Genomic DNA, 5,215 nt, shown 5'->3' with positions numbered 1-5,215 from the left:
AACAATTAAGGCTGAAATCCTGACTTTATTTAAATGAATACTAAAAAGGCATTCCTGTAGGACTGGATTTTGCCCTATATTTCTTAACAGCAATATTTCCTTCCTTCACCATTGTCCAGCCACACATGAAAATAAGTCTTAAACAGTATCAGAAGTCATGACATTTCCAGATTTCCACCTGCTTTTTGGCAGATTTTAGTTTAGGTCCTCCTCACTCTCACCTTCCCTTTTCCCTCTATTCAAAGGCTCTTTTCAAAGACTTTGGATAGATTTAAGATTAAGGATAGGAAAATAACTGCATGACAGTCTAGATCAGATATTTTTCTGTACTAGTTAAAACAAGATGGTAGTTAATTCTTTATTTCTCACTGAGCTTAGTCTAACAGCACTAGTTTAGGAATCTTTTTAAAACAAACAAACAAACAATGTATTATATACAAACAAAACAAAACAGTGCCAGTACTCATACTAACAGGCCAAGGCTGTTCAGCAATACAGCAGTTGAAACATAACCAGAACTCACTCATTATTTACAGTCTGAAGTGTAAATAGATGAAAAGCAGGATTTGATCTCTGCAAAAGTGTCTTCAGGTAGCAATTTCTTTAAGTAGATTTATTTATAATGGTTCCAGTGCAAAGTTTCCCTGTTGAGCTTTTCTCCAAAGAAAAGACAGTCCTAGGATAAATAGGTTGAAGATATTTAATTTGGAGTCTTCTTTAAGAAGGTTAGTCGCAGCACCACACAAGTGGTATATGTTTCTTTGGTCCCTAGCATTGTGTGAACCTGAAAACAGAGAAGTACATTATATCAGAAAGAAAGATACAGAATCTCATACTCACAGCCAGTCACCTACACCAGTGATTTCTTGATATTTTGAACTACAGATTGGAGATCCACTAGCAAACAAGTCACATGCTTATTTCTACAGAGATTAATGAAAATGCCATATACCAGAAATTCAAGTGAGTCTCAAATTCTCTAACTTGTTAGATGAACCAGCACCAACAACTGGCATCTAATCTTTTATCAGCCATCTGTTTGATCTAGTCCTATTTTTTAAAGGTCTTAATAGAAAGTGACAAATGACCATGAAATGAATTCTGCTTATTGACAGTTAATGTTTCTCAATGGAAAAATTACCCAGTCTATTCACAGAGTAAGATGACAAGGTTTAAATACTATTTAATCATAATCCTGTAGCACAGCTGTCAAGCAAAAATATGCTTTTCTAAATCTAAAGAAAAAAAATGCATCTCTGGATTCTTAAAACTCCATACCTTAACAAGAACTGGAGATTATCCAGAAATCTTTGTTGGAAGTGCCCTGATAAGTATTCTTTGAAATAATATTGACATTTTTGAGAAGCTGAGGAGAGGGGGGGTTCAAATTAGTTACTGAAGCTGCTCTGAAAGCTATGCTTATCTCACCAGGCCAGATGCACTCTCAGAAGCCTGTTTCTACCTTTACTCCTAGCAGGGCAGACACTTTTAGGAACTTTGGTAATGCTTTTAATGCAACAATTATCTTTTGCGCTCTCAGATTCCAAGACACCTGAGTTGCAAGTAACTCCACCAAAGCTCAACCAGCATAGGCTGAATAAGGCTGAAATCCTTTTTCACTTCCTCATAACTTCCCTATAACTTCCCCCAAATGCTCCGTGTTTAGTTTGAGGTTGAAAATAAAGACATAGAAGAAGTTCCTTCAAAGTTCATAGAATCACAGAATGATTTGGGTGGGAAGAGACCTTAAGAGCATGTAGTTCCAACCCCCCTGCCCTGGACAGAGACACCTTCCACTAGTCCAGGTTGCTCAAAGCCCCATCCAGCCTGGCCTTGAACACTTCCAGAGAGGGGTATGGAGAACAGTCAGATTTGTTAGCACCACTGATAAGCACCGGCCTTGGGGAAAGGGGAATTGAGCAGCTTGTTCTTGTTTATCTCTTACACAAACTTTGTGGATGGAGGTCCGCAAGCTTGATATGAGAGGTTGGTAAAGGAGGGAGTCTTGTGTTGGCTGGACAGCCCTGTTTTGGTGGCAGAACAGAATCCTGAGTGCCACAGTGCCAAAGTGAAACATTTTGCTTCATTAAGTGTAAAATAAATATTCAAGTCCACACCCCTGAATATGATAATGAGTTTAAATAAGTACATGCTAAACATATATGACTATAGCACTCAACTCTCCACCCAAATCATGCTAAAAGTCACCTCAGGGAGGGAACAGATAAAGTTAGGATATAAAAGAGTATTAGGAGTTAGTGTAAAAAAGGAGAAGAAAGAAGAAAAAAAGAGAAGATGAAGTTAGAGTGAGGAAAAAAGAAGAGCTGGAGAGGGGGAAGAAGAAAATGGAAACCTAGAAGAGGCAGTCAACAGGCTGTGCTCCTTCTCCACCAAAACAGGGATGCTGTCTTGGTAAGCTCAGCGCCTTCACCCTCTGGTGAAGAATACCCAGGATAGCATTTTGCTAGCACTATTATCCTATATTAGTGCTGTTGCATAAAGTGTATTTATCAATGGCAATTCCATATCTTATTAAATACGTTCAATTTTTTGAAACTGTCTCAGTGAAAGTAATTGGCAGGGCTCTGAAATAGGCAAATGTTGGACTGCACATACGTTCAACTTTATGAAATTGTCACTGTGAAAGCCCTTAGCAGGGCTCTGAAATAGGCAAACATTTGACTCTGATAAGTCCCCTTCAATGCGAGAGTAAAATTGGAGTAGTCAGCAGGATTGCCAGTATGAGAAACAAAGCTGTGTTTTTGCAATAGAAGGTGTTTTTGCAGTGGAAAATTCCACTAACCTTGCGTATTCAGAAGTGATTTTGCGGCATAGCAGTGGGAAGTATGTTAAGCAGATAAGGGGACGGTCCCACTGTCCCAAAATAAGGAGGATAACTAAGAAAAACAGGATGAGCAGTACGAAATCAGTAAAACCAAAATTCACAGGCACTCTAGTCATGAGAAAAAAAAAAAGGAAAAGGAGAAATTAAATTAATGGTTGGTCAAATAAAATTGTACATATATGGTACAGAAGTGCATTGAGTAGGTTGTGAACTTGTAGTACTCAGCCAATGAGGAAACAGGGGTGAAATCACGTGTCGGGCAATAGGGAATATAAGATTATGATAAACTTTTACTGTGTGCTCCTGCTTGCAGGACGCCCGCCATTGCAATCGTGAATAAAATAGCTTCACAGAAGATCCTGTCTGAAAAAAAAAATTGAGATTTTTCTCATAATTTGGGGGCTCATCTGGGATTTTGTCGCCTGCCGAAGACTTCTTGCCACCACAGACAGGAAGGTGCACCCTGCTGATTTCAGCAGTCCTGTCAGGGGTGTTGGGTTGTTTCGGTATGGCCGACAAAGGACTGAGACTGTTAACCTGAAGACAGGCTCTGCGAAACTCTGGGGAGAAGGGAGGCCAGCAGAGACACAGCACAGACACAGCACAGGAACAGCACAGGCACAAGGATAACTACTGATAACTTGGACCAGGAAGTCTGTGCACAGACCGAGGTAAGGCAAACTTTACTGTATATTGCCTTGGGGTGGGATTGGGGAGACTTTTGTGTGGAGTGTGAATGAGATTCACTTTTAGTGCAAAGGAAGTGTGGAGTCCCGATCTACGGTTCCGTAGTCCCATGAGGGGCACGGCCGGAGACGGATGAAATGAAAGATTGAAGGGTGAAAGAGAGTCTCGGGGGTTTGGGCCCTTAGGTGTACAGCACCCCAAGCACGGTGAGGTGAGGTGCTTGGCAGTACACCCCACCTCTGTCCTAATCCTAGGTGAAGGCGTGTGGTACCCTGTGGGTGGTAAAGTCCACAGCAGTACGTCAGGAAGAGATGGGGATTAATGGTTCCAAGAGTCAGCAGGGTGGGGGTGGAGACCCCGGGATTGTGCCTAAAGACAGTCCTTTGGGGAGAATGATAAGGAATTGGGAAGACAATCCAAAATCTAGGGAAAAAGATTTTTTTAAAAAATGGTTAGATATTGTGTAATTGTCTGGCCTAAAAAAACAAAAGGAACTTCAGTATTTTGGCCAAAATATGGGTCTGATGAAAATTCAGGCATAAAATTTATATGTAAACAGTAAGATGCATTTTTCAGAGAAGGAGCCAAGTTATGCTTCCTGTAATCCTAATATTGCACTGGTGGCAGCAGCAGCTGCTCCAGGAGGGGAGACAGGGACTGCAATTGATGCTGTCCCTGGAGAAGGAGTGCACTCTAGGCTCTGGCAAGAATTAGAACAATGTAAGAGAGACACTGGGGATTTCCCCTTCCCTGATACTAACAGTACTAACACTAACTGTGTATCCTCTTAGGGAGGTTCCAATGGGACAAGGACAAATATGTTATGTATCCCCCCTTATATATGTGTATCCCCCTTTATCAGCAGAGAGGTTAGGAGTTTTAAGAAGGAAATGAAGTCTTTAATTGAGGGCCTGTCAGAACAGTCAAATCTGTTTCTAAGGCCTAATTTGTATTCCTGCTGAGTAGGGGAGACAAAAGACCAGTATACGAGGGACACGGACGGACGACACACGACACGACACTGTCAATCCTCAGTATGTTTTCAGTGGAGAATACTGTTTAGGAGGGGAATGATTCGGCAGGCAGCTATGCAAGAATGAGAAAGAACTAACGCCCCCGCCGGACAGAGAGCAATTCCGATAGAGCAGAAATATCTGCTTATCCAACTGGTATAATAGCAACCCACAACATAGAAATCATATGAGAGACTCAGGGCCAGAATTAGAAAGTAGTCGGGGATGAATCCTGAGGAGCCAGTAGTCCAAGAGCTCTTTAAGGTTCATTTTGTGATTAAAGTCTGGCAAGATACACAGAAAAAGCTCCAGAAGGTGGGAGGATGGAGTGAACAGTGTAGGTAGTATGAATGTGTATGCCAGGAGGGGAGATGAGAAGGAAAAGTAGAGAGTAAAACAAATGGTATTCACAGCATACTGGGTAGTAAGGCAGAGTATCCGGAGTGGAAGAAGGAGGAGAGATTGCTGCTATAAATTCAGAATAGTGGAGTCGGGGCTTCTCAGAAAGCTAGTTCCCTGATAAATGAAAAAGTGTACATCAAGGGTTCCTCAAGTGTACCTTAATGGGGATCACTCTACAGTTATCGCCGTGGGCAAAACAGACTTGGCATAGGAAGATTAATAAAATTTATTATCTGTTGCTGACGGGCTGGAGTGGTGAGAAACAGAG

The 5,215-nt window shown here is 41.4% G+C and overlaps 1 long non-coding RNA gene across 1 annotated transcript; it reads left to right on the top strand.

Moving 5' to 3' along the window:
- Positions 1 to 677: 677 nt before the first annotated feature.
- LOC118159633 lies at positions 678 to 3,121 on the top strand. Its single transcript, XR_004747187.1, has 3 exons — positions 678 to 689; positions 1,207 to 1,208; positions 2,977 to 3,121. It is a non-coding gene; the product is annotated as an uncharacterized LOC118159633 (long non-coding RNA).
- The last annotated feature ends 2,094 nt before the right edge of the window (positions 3,122 to 5,215 follow it).

The sequence above is a fragment of the Oxyura jamaicensis genome, unplaced genomic scaffold, assembly GCF_011077185.1.
Source record: "Oxyura jamaicensis isolate SHBP4307 breed ruddy duck unplaced genomic scaffold, BPBGC_Ojam_1.0 oxyUn_random_OJ71386, whole genome shotgun sequence".
Lineage (NCBI taxonomy): Eukaryota > Metazoa > Chordata > Aves > Anseriformes > Anatidae > Oxyura > Oxyura jamaicensis.
The sequence above is the reverse complement of the archived record's forward strand: the minus strand, read 5'-3'. Positions and strand labels throughout refer to the sequence as shown.